The following is a 17,507-nucleotide window of genomic DNA, read 5'->3' as shown; positions in this document are numbered from 1 at the left end:
ATACCGCGCTGTCTGGCTTGGAGCCAAAGTCCGTTTTGTGAAACTTGCTGATAAGTTCACGTCCAATGTTGCTGCTCCAATGCAACAAGAAATTCCTCAGGCTGAAGCATCTGCTCAGCCGACTGAAGAACATGCCAGCACCGCTGATGACATTCAGGCTGCTGAAGAAAATGTGAGTTCCAGGGCTGATGACTGCATTCCAGCCGCTGATGAAATTGCCAGGGCATCCACTAGTGGTGCGCCTGAAAAAAATGAAGAGGTCAGGGCAACTGCATCAGTTGTGCCTGAAGAAACTCAACCAAATTCCTCTGCTCCTCCTGCGCCTACCCCAACTCCGATCCTTCCATCTGCTTCAGATGTGAAGAAGACTAAGGCTGCAGAGCGTGCAGCAGTGAAGAAAAGGAAGGCATCAACTTCATCAGATTCTTCAGTTTCGAAGAAGATGAAGTCTTCGACCAGCTCGTTTGCAAACCCCATTGATGTTGTTCCTATCTCAACCATGCCATCAAAGGACCTTGTTCCTTATGATGAAGAATATGTGATTCCTAGCGAATCCGATGAAGAAGATCCTTCTGCTGCTTCGTCAGAGCAGTTGGATGAAGAAATTGAAGTGGATGCAATCCCTTCAACTCCAGTTGTTTCCTTGCCTATGCCTCAGTTTACTGCTGAAGAGGTCGGTGTCGAAGAAAAGGAAGATGAAGATGTGGACATTGGTTGTACCACACCTGTGCTGAATGATGACTTTTGGGAAAGTCGGCACCCCAACTCTCCACTGTTCACACCGTTGCAACAGAATCCTCAGTCCCCAGTAACTACAGTTCAAATGGGATCTGATGAACCACATGCCACACCGTCTGTCCATGAAGAAATTCCAGCCACTAGTGTCGTGGAATTGTCACGGCAGATGTCCTAGGGTGAGGACTTAGTCATGAGGCCAGCGCATCTATGTAGTAGCTTGAGAGGGGTTGAGCGGAATCGAGAGACGCAACACAAGACGAGGATTTAGACAGCTTCGGGCCCCAGGAAACATCATCCGGTAATAACCCTACATGCTGTTTGAGGCTAGATCTCATTATCATCACGAGGGAGACGCCGTAAACCGGCTCTTTGTGTCTAGCCCTAGAGATTGTTGATTGTTTGCTTGTCCCTCTTTTGGGGAGCCCTGCCCCTCCTTATATAAGTTGAAGGGGCAGGTTACATGTAGACTCCAACTCGGACTTAAGACTTAACTATTCTGACTTCTCTTTATGGGCTTCCTAACATCTTGGGCTTCATAACGTCTCAGGCTTCATAACGGCTCGGGCTTCATAACCCCTGGCAACCCAGTTATCACTGTTTGCCGGTTTATGATGGTCTGCCGGTTTATGATGGTCTGTCGGTTTATGACTTCCTACCGGTTTATGACTTCCTGCCGGTTTATGAACTGACTTAACACCTGCCGGGTTATCATCTGACTTGACTCCTGCCGGGTTATCATCTGACTTGACTCCTGCCGGTTTACCACCAGCCGGTTTACCATCTATCTTAACTATCTATCTTAACAGTCAGCCGGTTTATCAACCTGCCGGTTTACCAAGTCCCAGCCGGGTTATAACTCCGGTCGGATCATACCGCGGGGTATATCCCCGACAACTAGTGCTGAAGAAAACGTAAATGAAGAATTGAATACCCAGGCTATCACTAAAGAAGAAGCTGAAATTCCTCAGCCTGTGGAGCCTGAGATTGCGATTCCTGAGGTAATAATGCAATTGACTGACACTCCTCAGCCCAAACCAAAGGATCCATTCTCAAAGAAGCAGAAATTCAAGGCTGATGATTTCTTCGGCGAGCACGTGTTCTTCACTGACTACAATCCCTATGATTCTGCTCGTCTTAGAAGGAAGCGCTTCTGGACCGCCAGCCAGGCCAACTTCTATTCTTCACTGCTCTTCAAGAAGGACAAAGTCTTCGATCACGAGCATATTCCTCATGTGGACATGGAATCACTGCCATGCTTCACACCTGTCCTCAGTGTGCTTCATGACACAGGCCTCCTCAACTTTTGCACAGACATAGTTGATTGGAATGAAGAGCTCATTCTTCAATTCTACGCAACACTGCACATCACAGGAGATGCTGACGATGTGAACTCCTGGGTTTTGGACTAGATGACCGAAAACACTCACTATAAGACACCGGCCTCTGAATTACTTCACGCCCTGCCCATCAGTCCTCCACCTAAAGGAGCTCGCTGCCTGTACCAAGAGCCCGAGCTGACTGCTCACTACATGCAAGTCTTGATGAAGCCGCTGAAGCCCGGTCAAGCCCCAAGGACCAAATTCCTCGTGAAGGAATTGCTCTATGTGCCAAGGACAGTCTATCGCATACTGGCAAAGACTATGAGTCCAATCAAAGGCCACGACTCATCTGATGAGGAAATTGTTGGCATCATGAAGAATCTGGTATTCAACATCATTCATGGCATACCCGTCAACTATCATAATTTCTTCATGAGGACTCTGGCAAATGTTGCACTTTCTCCGTTTGAGCTGAAGCCTTATGCACCTTGGATTATGAGATTTCTTAGGACAAGGTCTTCACTCAACTACAAGGCTGATTTTCAGAATCACCTCAGCTACTTGCCCCCGATTGAAGTCCTCAAGCGGACCTATTCCTCAGCTGATGAAAAGGGCAAGGCTCCTGCTGTCATTGATGAAGGCATTCGTCCATCGGATGGTCAGTTCCGCGAAGCTGCATCTTATTCCACCAATGATGATTCTGCCACTCATGATTCTGCTGCCAATGCACCCAAGTCTGCTCCTCAAGCCACAGCTCCAAGAGTGATGACTGACCGTGAGCTGCTTCTCAGTCTTCACCAGAAGGTGGATCGAAACCATAAATGGGTTAAGCGTCAGTTTGGTTCTATTCTTCACAACATGACTGCTACACATAATGCAGTGAAGAAAAACCATTACTACCTCCATGAAGTCTTCGGTCGCACCTGGGCTATTCTGTCACATGTATATGGTGAAGAAGATCTGAAGCAAATGGGTCTCAAGGAGGACTTTGACTGGTCTGCTCCCCCACCGAAGAAATACAAGAAGGTCAAGGTTCCTTCCTTGGTGGCCAGCTCCTATTCTTCATCGCGCGACACCGATGAGCATGAAGACTTGGACGACACTGCGGCAGGCCCTACATCAACAAACGACCCCAACAACGCTGGCGCTCTTCCATCATCATGATATTCTTCAGGGGCGTTAGTCCTCATTTTCAACCCTTTTGGTCATTCGATGACAAAGGGGGAGAAATTTGAGTTAGTCTTCAAGCGGGTCTATCTTATATGGGTGTTTTTTTGCTAAGTTACAACTCTCGTTCTTCTGATGACTTTGCTGGATCGAGTTGTAAACTTAAACTCTATGGTGGCCTGATACTTTTGTTGTGTTCTTCTGCATGCTTATTCCTTGTTAATGTTAATGCACGCATGTTGAATTACATCAGTCACCATATTTCATCATGCATTTCAAATTCTTCATATTACATGTCAAATGCGTGTATGAATTACAAGATATAGGGGGAGATCTCCATGATTCTACTTTACAAGTGTGCATTGCTTCAAAAGCAAATTCCTCACTATGCACATCTTCAGGGGGAGTTCTTCTATATCTTGCAATCAAATTCCTCAATATCAGTATTTACACTTCATATGTTTATCCCCGTTGAAAACTTAACCTATATTGTCATCAATCACCAAAAAGGGGGAGATTGTAAGTGCATCTAGTGCCCCTTAGTGATTTTGGTGTAGTGAAGACTTATAGGTTAAGGGACTAATGTGTTTATAAGTGTACACAGGTCTATAAGTCTATGAGGAGTTTGATATTTACAGAGAAAGTCGACCCCTAAAAATGAAGTTCTTCGACTGAAGACTTTGAATTTCTGAAGACTTTCTGAACACTTTGAAAGTGAAGAAATTGGTGTGACCTTGAAGACTTGGTATTCATTCGAGGAACATGAAGCGTGAAGACTTTTGTTTTCGTAGTTTCATTTTCTCTTTCTTGAGTCATAGGAAACACCGTACTGTTAAAGGTGGTCGAGGAAATACTAAGGAAAAATTTCCAAGTGATGCTCAACTCAAAATCCTACACCTACCAATCCCTTCGAGTGAAGCCATTGGAAATCTCATACAGTTCAGTCAACTTATTCAGTGATAGAGACGAAGTTCTTCTGGTCGCTGAGGAATTTGTTCTCACTGAGGAGTTAGGAATTCGCTAGTGCGGATTGCCTACACAGTGAGGAACATGGTAGCCCTGAGGAATTTGATACTCAAATTTCCGACCGTTGCTGTGCTATGCGCCAGCTGTCCCAAAATATCTACCCACCTAACGGTCATATCATTGAAGGGCATTTATGTCTTATCATGTCGGGCTGCTCCCTAGGTTATAAATAGCCGCCCCCTACAACCACTAGCTGGTTGGTTGCTCCGAGAGAAACTGACACTTGTCATTTGAGAGCATCCCATCCTCCGAGGACATTGAGCGAAAATCATCAAGTGAGGAAAACCCAAACCCAAACACCTACAAACCCAAAGTGATTGAGCATCACTGAAGAGATTGATCCTGTGTGGATCCGACGCTTGTTACCTTTGAAGACTGTGCTTCTTCCAGACGGTTAGGCGTCATGGTCTAGAGCATCCAAGAGGAAATTGTGGATCGCCGAGTGACTGAGTTTGTGAAGGTTCGGAAGTCACCTGAAGACTTACCATGAGTGATTGGACGAGGTCTGTGTGACCTTAGTTCAAGGAGAATACGGTGAGGACTCTTGGAAATATGCCCTAGAGGCAATAATAAATTGGTTATTATTATTATATTTCCTTGTTCATGATAATCGTTTATTATCCATGCTAGAATTGTATTGATAGGAAACTCAGATACATGTGTGGATGCATAGACAACACCATGTCCCTAGTAAGCCTCTAGTTGACTAGCTCGTTGATCAATAGATGGTTACGGTTTCCTGACCATGGACATTGGATGTCGTTGATAATGGGATCACATCATTAGGAGAATGATGTGATGGACAAGACCCAATCCTAAGCCTAGCACAAGATCGTGTAGTTCGTTTGCTAAGAGCTTTTCTAATGTCAAGTATCATTTCCTTAGACCATGAGATTGTGCAACTCCTGGATACCGTAGGAATGCTTTGGGTGTACCAAACGTCACAACATAACTGGGTGGCTATAAAGGTGCACTACAGGTATCTCCGAAAGTGTCTGTTGGGTTGGCACGAATCGAGACTGGGATTTGTCACTCCGTGTAAACGGAGAGGTATCTCTGGGACCACTCAGTAGGACATCATCATAATGTGCACAATGTGACCAAGGAGTTGATCATGGGATGATGTGTTACGGAACGAGTAAAGAGACTTGCCGGTAACGAGATTGAACAAGGTATCGGTATACCGACGATCGAATCTCGGGCAAGTAACATACCGATTGACAAAGGGAATTGTATACGGGATTGATTGAATCCCCGACATCGTGGTTCATCCGATGAGATCATCGAGGAGCATGTGGGAGCCAACATGGGTATCCAGATCCCGCTGTTGGTTATTGACCGGAGAGTCATCTCGGTCATGTCTGCATGTCTCCCGAACCCGTAGGGTCTACACACTTAAGGTTCGGTGACGCTAGGGTTATAGAGATATTAGTATGCGGTAACCCGAAAGTTGTTCGGAGTCCCGGATGAGATCCCGGACATCACAAGGAGTTCCGGAATGGTCCGGAGGTAAAGATTTATATATGGGAAGTCTTATTTTGGTCGCCGGAAAAGTTTCGCACTTTATCGGTATTGTACCGGGAGTGCCGAAAGGGGTCCGGGGGTCCACCAGCCCCGGGGGGGCACATGGGATGTAGGGGTGTGCGCCTTGGCCTATATGGTCCAAGGGCACCAGCCCCAAGAGGCCCATGCGCCAAGAGATAAGGGAAAGGGAGAGTCCTAAAGGGGGAAGGCACCTCCGAGGTGCCTTGGGGAGGATGGACTCCTCCCTGGCCGCACCCTTCCTTGGAGGAAGGGCCAAGGCTGCGCCCCCCCCTCTCCCTTGGCCCTATATATAGTGGGGGGAGGGAGGGCAGCAAGATCTAAGCCCTGGCGCCTCCCTCTCCCTCCCGTGACACCTCTTCCTCCCCGCTTGCGCTTGGCGAAGCCCTGCCGGGATCCCGCTACTTCCACCACCACGCCGTCGTGCTGCTGGATCTCCATCAACCTCTCCTTCCCCCTTGCTGGATCAAGAAGGAGGAGACGTCGCTGCTCCATACGTGTGTTGAACGCGGAGGTGCCGTCCGTTCGGCGCTAGGATCATCGGTGATTTGGATCACGACGAGTACGACTCCATCAACCCCGTTCTCTTGAACGCTTCCGCTCACGATCTACAAGGGTATGTAGATGCACTCCCCTTCCCCTCGTTGCTAGATTACTCCATAGATTGATCTTGGTGATGCGTAGAAAATTTTGAATTTCTGCTACGTTCCCCAACAGTGGCATCATGAGCTAGGTCTATTCGTAGTTTCTATGCACGAGTAGAACACAAAGTAGTTGTGGGCGTCGATTTTGTCAATTTACTTGCTGTTACTAGTCTTATCTTGATTCGGCGGCATCGTGGGATGAAGCGGCCCGGACCGACCTTACACGTACACTTACGTGAGACAGATTCCACCGACTGACATGCACTAGTTGCATAAGGTGGCTAGCGGGTGTCTGTCTCTCCCACTTTAATCGGATCAGATTCGATGAAAAGGGTCCTTATGAAGGGTAAATAGAAATTGGCATATCACGTTGTGGCTTTTGCGTAGGTAAGAAACGTTCTTGCTAGAATCCCATAGCAGCCACGTAAAACATGCAACAACAATTAGAGGACGTCTAACTTGTTTTTGCAGGGTATGCTATGTGATGTGATATGGCCAAAAGGATGTGATGAATGATATATGTGATGTATGATATTGATCATGTTCTTGTAATAGGAATCACGACTTGCATGTCGATGAGTATGACAACCGGCAGGAGCCATAGGAGTTGTCTTAATTTCTTGTATGACTTGCGTGTCATTGAAAACGCCATGTAATTACTTTACTTTATTGCTAACCGTTAGCCATAGTAGTAGAAGTAATAGTTGGCGAGACAACTTCATGAAGACACAATGATGGAGATCATGATGATGGAGATCATGGTGTCATGCCGGTGACGAAGGTGATCATGCCGCGCCTCAAAGATGGAGATCAAAGGCGCAAGATGATATTGGCCATATCACGTCACTTTATGATTTGCATGTGATGTTTGTCATGTTTACATCTTATTTGCTTAGAACGACGGTAGCATAAATAAGATGATCCCTCACTAAAATTTCAAGAGACGTGTTCCCCCTAACTGTGCACCGTTGCGAAGGTTCGTTGTTTCGAAGCACCACGTGATGATCGGGTGTGATAGATTCTAACGTTCGAATACAACGGGTGTTGACGAGCCTAGCATGTACAGACATGGCCTCGGAACACATGCGAAACACTTAGGTTGACTTGATGAGCCTAGCATGTACAGAGATGGCCTCGGAACACAAGAGATCGAAAGATCGAACATGAGTCGTATAGTAGATGCGATCAACATGGAGATGTTCACCGATGATGACTAGTCCGTCTCACGTGATGATCGGACACGGCCTAGTTTGACTCGGATCATGTATCACTTAGATGACTAGAGGGATGTCTATCTGAGTGGGAGTTCATTCAATAATCAGATGAACTTCATTATCATGAACATAGTCAAAAGGTCTTTGCAAATTATGTCATAGCTTACGCTTTAGTTCTACTGTTTAAGATATGTTCCTAGAGAAAATTTAGTTGAAAGTTGATAGTAGCAATTATGCGGACTAGGTCTGTAAACTGAGGATTGTCCTCGTTGCTGCACAGAAGGCTTATGTCCTTAATGCACCGCTCGGTATGCTGAACCTCAGCGTCGTCTGTAGACGTTATGAAACATCTGACATACACGTTTTGATGACTACGTGATAGTTCAGTGCGTAATGCTAACAGTTTAGAATTGTGGCACCAAAGACGTTTTTGAAACGTCACAGAACATATGAGATGTTCCGAAGACTGAAATTGGGATTTCAGACTAGTGCCCACGTCAAGAGGTATGAGACCCCTGACAAGTTTCTTAAGCTTGCAAACTAAGGGAGAAAAGCTCAATCGTTGAGCATGTGCTCAGATTGTCTGAGTACCACAATCGCTTGAATCGAGTGGGAGTTAATCTTCCAGATGAGATAGTGATGGTTCTCCATAGTCACTGCCACCAAGCTATTAGAGCTTCGTGATGAACTATAACATATCAGGGATAGATATGATGATCCTTGAGCTATTCGCGATGTTTGACACCGCAAAAGTAGAAATCAAATAGGAGCATCAATTGTTGATGGTTAGTAAAACCACTAGCTTCAAGAAGGGCAAGGGCAAAAGGGATACTTCATGAAACAGCAAATCATTTGCTGCTCTAGTGAAGAATCCCAAGGTTGAACCCAAACTCGAGACTAAGTGCTTCTGTAATGAGGGGAACGGTCACTGAAGCAGAACTACCCTAGATACTTGGTAGATGAGAAGGCAGGCAAGGTCGACAGAAGTATATTGGATATACATTATATGAATGTGTACTTTACTAGTACTCCTAGCAGCACCAGGGTATTAGATACCGGTTCGGTTGCTAAGTGTTAGTAACTCGAAATAAAAGCTGCGGAATAAACGGAGACTAGCTAAAGGTGAGATGACAATATGTGTTGGAAGTGTTTCCAAGGTTGATGTGATCAAGCATCGCATGCTCCCTCTACCATCGAGATTGGTGTTAAACCTAAATAATTGTTATTTGGTGTTTGCGTTGAGCATAAACATGATTGGATTGTGTTTATCGCAATACGGTTATTCATTTAAGGAGAATAATGGTTACTCTATTTATTTGAATAATACCTTCAATGGTCTTGCACCCAAAATGAATCTCGATCGCAGTGATACACATGTTCGTGCCAAAAGATATAAAATAGTAATGATAGTACCACATACTTGTGGCACTGCCATTTGAGTCATATTGGTATAGAACGCATGAAGAAGCTCCATGTAGATGGATCTTTGGACTCACTCGTTTTGAAAAGATTGAGACATGCGAACCATGTCTATTGGTATATATGCATGAAGAAACTCCATGCAGATGGATCGTTTGGACTCACTTGATTTTGAATCACTTGAGACATGCAAATCATACCACATGGGCAAGATGACTGAAAGGCCTCGTTTTCAGTAAGATGGAACAAGAGAGCAACTTGTTGGAAGTAATACATTTGATGTGTGCAGTCCAATGAGTGTTGAGGCACGCAGTGGATATCGTTATGTTCTTACTTCACAGATGATTTGAGTAGATGCTGAGAATATTTACTTGATGAAACACAAGTCTGAATTATTGAAAGGTTCAAGTAATTTCAGAGTGAAGTTGAAGATCGTCGTGACAAGAGGATAAAATGTCTATGATATGATCATAGAGATATCTGAGTTACGAGTTTGGCACACAATTAAGACATTGTGGAAAGTGTTTCACAATTAATACCGCCTGGAACACCACAGTGTGATGGTGTGTCCGAACATCATAACTGCACCCTATTGGATATGGTGCATACCATGATGTCTCTTCTCGAATTACAACTATCGTTTATGGGTTATGCATTAGAGACAACCGCATTCACTTTAAATAGGGCACCACACAATTCCGTTGAGACGACACCGTTTAGAGAAACCTAAGTTGTCGTTTCTTAAAAGTTTGGGGCTGCGATGCTTATGTGAAAAAGTTTCAGGCTGATAAGCTCGAACCCAAAGCAGATAAATGCATCTTCATAGAATACCCAAAACAGTTGGGTATACCTCCTGTTTCAGATCTGGAAGTAAACAGGTCCTTTCTCGAGAAAAAGTTTCTCTCAAAAGAATTGAGTGGGAGGATGGTGGAGACTTGATGAGGTTATTGAACCATAACTTCAACTAGTGTGTAGCAGGGCACATGAAGTTGTTCCTGTGGCACCTACACCAATTGAAGTGGAAGCTTATGATAGTGATCATGAAACTTCGGATCAAGTCACTACCAAACCTTGTAGGACGACGAGGATGCGTACTACTTCAGAGTGGTACGTGATCCTGTCTTGGAAGTCATGTTTCTAGACAACAATGAACCTACAAGCTATGGAGAAGCGATGGTGGGCCCATATTTCGACAAATGGTTGGAAGCCATGAAATCCGAGATAGGATCCATGTATCAGAACAAAGCATGGACTTTGGTGAACTTGCCCGATGATTGGCAAGCCATTGAGATAAATGGATCTTTAAGAAGAAGACGGACATGGACGGTAATGTTACCGTCTATGAAGCTCGACTTGTGGCAAAGAGTATTTTCACAAGTTCAAGGAGTTGACTACGATGAGATTTTCTCATCCGTAGCGATGCTTAAGTCCGTCGGAATCATGTTAGCATTAGCTGCATTTATGAAATCTGGCAAATGGATGTCAAAACAAGTTTCCTTACCAGTTTTCGTAAGGAAAGGTTGTATGTGATACAATCAGAAAGGTTTTGTCGATCCTAAGGATGCTAAAAGGTATGCTAGCTCCAGCGATCCTTCCATGGACTAGAGCAAGCATCCCGGAGTCAGAATATACGCTTTGATGGAGTGATCAAAGTTTTTGGGTTTATACAAAGTTTGTTAGAAACTAGTATTTACAATAAAGTGAGTGGGAGTGCTACAACATTTCTGATAAGTATATGTGAATGACATATTGTTGATCCGAAATGATGTATTTGGAAAGCATAAAGGGTTGTTTGAAAGGAGTTTTTCAAAGGAAGATCTGGATAAAGCTGCTTACATATTGGGCATCAAGATCTATAGAGATAGATCAAGACGCTTGATGATACTTTCAAAGAACGCACACCTTGACATGATTTTGAAAGAGTTCAAAATAGATCAGCAAAGAAGGAGTTCTTGGCCGTGTTACAAAGTGTGAGTATTGAGTAAGACTCAAGACCTGACCACAGCAGAAGAGAGAGAAAGGACGAAGGTCGTCCCCTATGCTTTAGACGTAGGCTCTACAGTATGCTATGCTGTGTACCGCACATGAAGTGTGCCTTGCCATGAGTTGGTCAAGGGGTACAATAGTGATCCGGGAATGGATCACATGACAGCGGTCGAACTTATCCTTAGTATCTAGTGGACTAAGGAATTTTCTCGATTATGGAGGTGAAAAGGAGTTCGTCGTGAAGGGTTACGTCGATGCGAACTTTGACACTAATCCGGATGACTCTGAGTAGTAAACCGGATTCGTATAGTAGAGCAGTTATTTGAAATGGCTCCAAGTAGCGCGTGGTAGCATCCACAAGATGACATAGATATTCGTAAAGCACACACGGATCTGAAAGGTTCAGACCCGTTGACTAATAACCTCTCTCACAAGCATAACATGATCAAATCAGAACTCATTGAGTGTTAATCACATAGTGATGTGAACTAGATTGTTGACTCTAGTAAACTCTTTAGATGTTGGTCACATGGTGATGTGACCTGTGAGTGTTAATCACATGGTGATGTGAGCTAGATTATTGACTCTAGTGCAAGTGGGAGACTGTTGGAAATATGCCCTAGAAGCAATAATAAATTGGTTATTATTATTATATTTCCTTGTTCATGATAATCGTTTATTATCCATGCTAGAATTGTATTGATAGGAAACTCAGATACATGTGTGGATACATAGACAACACCATGTCCCTAGTAAGCCTCTAGTTGACTAGCTCGTTGATCAATAGATGGTTATGGTTTCCTGACCATGGACATTGGATGTCGTTGATAACGGGGTCACATCATTAGGAGAATGATGTGATGGACAAGACCCAATCCTAAGCCTAGCACAAGATCGTGTAGTTTGTTTGCTAAGAGCTTTTCTAATGTCAAGTATCATTTCCTTAGACCATGAGATTGTGCAACTCCTGGATACCGTAGGAATGCTTTGGGTGTACCAAACGTCACAACATAACTGGGTGGCTATAAAGGTGCACTACAGGTATCTCCGAAAGTGTCTGTTGGGTTGGCACGAATCGAGACTGGGATTTGTCACTCCGTGTAAACGGAGAGGTATCTCTGGGACCACTCAGTAGGACATCATCATAATGTGCACAATGTGACCAAGGAGTTGATCACGGGATGATGTGTTACGGAACGAGTAAAGAGACTTGCCGGTAACGAGATTGAACAAGGTATCGGTATACCGACGATCGAATCTCGGGCAAGTAACATACCGATTGACAAAGGGAATTGTATACGGGATTGATTGAATCCCCGACATCGTGGTTCATCCGATGAGATCATCGAGGAGCATGTGGGAGCCAACATGGGTATCCAGATCCCGCTGTTGGTTATTGACCGGAGAGTCGTCTCGGTCATGTCTGCATGTCTCCCGAACCCGTAGGGTCTACACACTTAAGGTTCGGTGACGCTAGGGTTATAGAGATATTAGTATGCGGTAACCCAAAAGTTGTTCGGAGTCCCGGATGAGATCCCGGACGCCACGAGGAGTTCCGGAATGGTCCGGAGGTAAAGATTTATATATGGGAAGTCTTATTTTGGTCGCCGGAAAAGTTTCGCACTTTATCGGTATTGTACCGGGAGTGCCGAAAGGGGTCCGGTGGTCCACCAAGGGGGTCCACCAGCCCCGGGGGGGCACATGGGCTGTAGGGGTGTGCGCCTTGGCCTATATGGGCCAAGGGCACCAGCCCCAAGAGGCCCATGCGCCAAGAGATAAGGGAAAGGGAGAGTCCTAAAGGGGGAAGGCACCTCCGAGGTGCCTTGGGGAGGATGGACTCCTCCCTGGCCGCACCCTTCCTTGGAGGAAGGGCCAAGGCTGCGCCCCCCCTCTCCCTTGGCCCTATATATAGTGGGGGGAAGGGAGGGCAGCAAGATCTAAGCCCTGGCGCCTCCCTCTCCCTCCCGTGACACCTCTTCCTCCCCGCTTGTGCTTGGCGAAGCCCTGCCCGGATCCCGCTACTTCGACCACCACGCCGTCGTGCTGCTGGATCTCCATCAACCTCTCCTCCCCCCTTGCTGGATCAAGAAGGAGGAGACATCGCTGCTCCATACGTGTGTTGAACGCGAAGGTGCCGTCCGTTCGGCGCTAGGATCATCGGTGATTTGGATCACGACGAGTACGACTCCATCAACCCCGTTCTCTTGAACGCTTCCGCTCGCGATCTACAAGGGTATGTAGATGCACTCCCCTTCCCCTCGTTGCTAGATTACTCCATAGATTGATCTTGATGATGCGTAGAAAATTTTGAATTTCTGCTACGTTCCCCAACAAGGACTGTGTGTCCTCAGGTTTAAATACCTAGCATCTCCAACCAGATGTACAACTGAGACAACAGTTGGAACTGGTCTACCAAATCATTGTCTTCACCAAGCCAACTGGTTCTATTTCCTCAACTCTTTCATTTCCTCATAACTGTGTTGTGCACTTGTTCATATATGTGTTTGAAAACTTTGACTGAAGACTTTCTCAATTTCCTCAGTTCAATTTCTTTAGTCTGTTTGTCTTCATCCTGTTTTATCCTGTGTTTACGCTTTCTGTACTCTGTGCTTGTCATCATTTCATCATGATGACCATGCTTGTGTTCTATTATGTTTATTTCTGAGTACTTATTCCGCTGCAAGTAGTTCTTCGCTCAGGAATTTCCTCACCTGCAAATTCCTCAGTGAAGAATTCATAAAAATCGCCTATTCACCCCCCCTCTAGTAGATATAACGCACTTTCAGCGCTAGAAGAACCCTATGTCCCTTTCACGTGTGACTCCTTTGCTCTCGAGTTCTGCTCAACACTTAGATGACCGATGACATCCTCAACAAAGAATTCACGTCTCATGTGCTTGAGAGAAGTAGCAAAGTTCCTCCATCCAGGAGGGAGTTTTGCAATAATGCAACCCGCGACAAACTTGTCCGATAACTCACACTTTAGGAGCTCCAGCTCCTTAGCGATGCATTGTATCTCATGGGCCTGGTCCAATACAGAACGGTTATCAACCATTTGTAATCATGGAACTGCTCCATAGCATACAACTCGCTTCCAGCATCGGCTGCGCTGAACTTAGCTTCGAGCGCATCCCACAAATTCTTGGCAACACGCATATGGAGATACGCGTCGACTAGCTTGTCTCCGATCACAGTAAGAATGGCTCCCACAAAGATGGTAGTTGCCTCCCTAAATGCATTCTCCTGTTCAGGAGCAATCGTTACTGTGGGAGACGCACCACCAACCCAGAACACGTTCATTGCTGTGAGCCACAAGGTAGTCCTCGTTTGCCAACGCTTAAAATACGTCCCGGTAAACTTTTCCATTTCAGTGTAGCAGCGAAGCCATGAGTCAAAAAGTGCCTAAAATAAGGTTTTTGGATTGTTGGAAATATTAGCACTTTTCCGACTAATCTAATCCACGAGTAAACAATAAGCATGGCAAATACGATATGCATCTCATACCGATAGCTAAGCATGTGAGCACGTACAGTACATAGAACTGAAACATCTATGAACAACATATATACAGCCAGCACATGAACGAGCAAATAGGGGATGAACGAGTCATACCCTCCGGTTGGCCAGGCCAACGCTGCGGCGGCAACAGCAGCCTCGGCATCGGCCGAGGCCTTCTTCTTGGCGGCTTCGTCATCAGCCATGGAGTCGATGCAGGGGCAGTAGTGGAAGCAGAGGCGGACGCAGACGGGGACGGATCGGGAGCAGTCGCGTCGAGACGCTCCCCAAAAACCTTATTGCCATTCTCCCGGGCAGGATCTCGAACGACAGGGTTTCGGAGGCACCTGCTCTCCCGATCAACCGTGCACGCGGTCATCGGGATGGGATCGCCGGAAGCAGCAGAGAGAGGAACAGTAGATGACGGCTAGGGTTGTACGAGAGGGGAGTGAGTGAACTGAGTTAGGGTTCACTCCACTGGTCAGCGCCTTCTTATATAGGCCGTCAGGTAGATCGCGCGTCGTGACGAGGCGTGGCGTGGCGGGCGGAGGAGGAGGAGGAGGAGCGCGCGTGTACAGCTCCCATTTCCAAGCTCCCAATAGCAAGTGGTAGAGCAGCCCTTATAAAAAGGTCTCACTCTTCTTACTGTAGCAGTATGGGACATCACTTCCCACACTTCCCACCACTTGCCGTACACATGCATGGGCCTTAGAGATTAACCAGGGATTATTGTCTTATATGGGCCTAAGCTCATCCATAATCCATCAGTGACGAGCATGAGAAGCGATGAGATGGCCTTTTTCCTGTGACCATGCCGAAGAACCGTCGCCGCCCACCATGCATGAACTGTGCGGATGCCTTCCCAATTCGTGATGTCCAACTTTGAAGCATCAAGCCAACCCTTGATGGCTGAACAAATTCTTAGTGAGTATATGCACCTGACTAGGATGTGTGCCGTGGTTTCTGGCCCTTTTTTTGCAAAGTTGGCAAAGGCCAAAATTCGACCAGTACCACTTCCGAAGGCGGTCTGCGGTACACACATAGTTCTTGATGATAAGACACACAAAGAATTTTCATGCGTCCACCGACGACACACTGAGCATAACTCAATGTGGCATCTAAGTATGTGGCTCGATGGAGCAAACCTTTTTAAACCAAGAAGCTTGTAGAAGTAGTGGCGGATAAGTCATCGATTGAGACCAAGAGACGTCGATGCCCGTGATCTACGAAACAAATCACCTGCCCGGAGAAGAAAACGCCGATAAGGGCATATCGAGACTCCAAATACCATAAAGCTAGCCGAATTCACAAAAAACCTAAACTGGCTGAATCCTAGAATACCCACTGGAGACACAGCTCCACATGCCCTCACTCCGCAGTCGCTGATAAACTCACCGATGGGACGGGATACGGCGGGGAGACCATTATTCCTACATCGGGGTGACGTCGTGGCCTCGCTGTCCCAAATCAAGCATGAAGACCCCTGAAGAAAATCTGACACAATTACCCATGGCGCAGGACACCAGATCTAGATCTTCGGAGATCGAGCTTGCCGCTATCCAGGAGTATGCACCGACAACCACTTCTTCGGTGACCTAGCAAAGCCAGGCATCCATTGAATATTGTTGTGTTGGATCCCTTCGACTGTCGTCGGCTTCCCCCAACGCCGTCATCGAGCACCGCCTGTCAAAGACCTTCACTTGAGCCCCATCTCCTTCGCCGTCCACAACATCCTCCGACACCTCCCCAATAGGCTGCTATCAATTGATTGTCCAGGCCCGATCTTAGGGCATCTCTAACAGCGACCCACAAATTTGCTCCTACCTCCGTTTGCGGATATGGATGCAGGAGCCGCCATCCAATGTTGTCCGCATGCATTGCAAACACTTTTTCAACAAACTGGATGAAATTCATGCAAACACAACCGAATTTCATATAAACATGACGGATTTCATACAAATCGGACAAAAAAGTTACATTTTGGACATATTTTAACTAAAAATGGTACCGGACTAACATAAAACTAGTCTACGGCCGGCTCCGGCGGATATCCATTCCGACGAAATGGATACCCTTGACTAGTCTACTACCGGGAGCAACAGATCTCCATTGTCGTCCCCATGTCCGGCAGCCATTAGCCCCAGAGGTATATGCTTCAGCGCAAAGGGCAGCTCGCTTCCCCACCGCTCATCGGAGTGGAACCACCAGCTGATGCTTCAGTCGGAGGGGAAGGGTCCCTGTGTTGCACGGACCAAAGTTGGTTTTTGGGTAAGGGGACGACGGTGGCCTGCGAGAGGGCAAGACACCGGCTGTGTACACCGGCGTCCTTGGCGGTGGCATTCATGGGACCCAACCGGAGGCGGCCTCCCGTGTTCTACTTCTCCTTGATGATGGCGTCGGACGCGGACGTGCTGGCTGTCACCACATTGATGTCCGCGCGGCCAGCTTCTTTCTCTGGCGGCAAGGTGCGGCTACGCACGTGTTGACGCATGGCACAGTCGCAGGCACGAGAGACATGGTATGATGCGGCGTCGTCCACGACAGTGACGATGCCCGTGCAGACGTGCTCCTCCGTGCTGGCTTGGAGCAACTCGCCATTCCTCTGGGAGCTGGCTTGGATCGGCGAGTTGCTGAACCACGTGCTCCTCCGTGCTGGCTTGGAGCAACTCGCCATTCCTCTAGGAGCTGGCTTGGAGCGGCGAGTTGCTGAACCACGTGCCGGCTTGGAGTGGCAACTTGCTTCGTTTGGTTTGGAGGTGGAGCAGCGAGCTGCGTCGCTCGTATCCGGCCGGCTCAACGGGCCACCCAGCCGGCTTTTATGCCGGAGAATTGCTCTTTCTGCTCGTGGAATGCCATCGAAAGGATAGAGAAAATGGTGCAAGTGCAAGGAGGAGATGGGAGCGACGGAGTGGTGCGATTTTTGTCCGGCGTCTGGCCTCCTTTAAATACCAGCCGGAC

This window comes from Triticum aestivum, chromosome 5D (assembly GCF_018294505.1).
Source record: "Triticum aestivum cultivar Chinese Spring chromosome 5D, IWGSC CS RefSeq v2.1, whole genome shotgun sequence".
Lineage (NCBI taxonomy): Eukaryota > Viridiplantae > Streptophyta > Magnoliopsida > Poales > Poaceae > Triticum > Triticum aestivum.
This window is presented reverse-complemented; position numbering follows the sequence as displayed.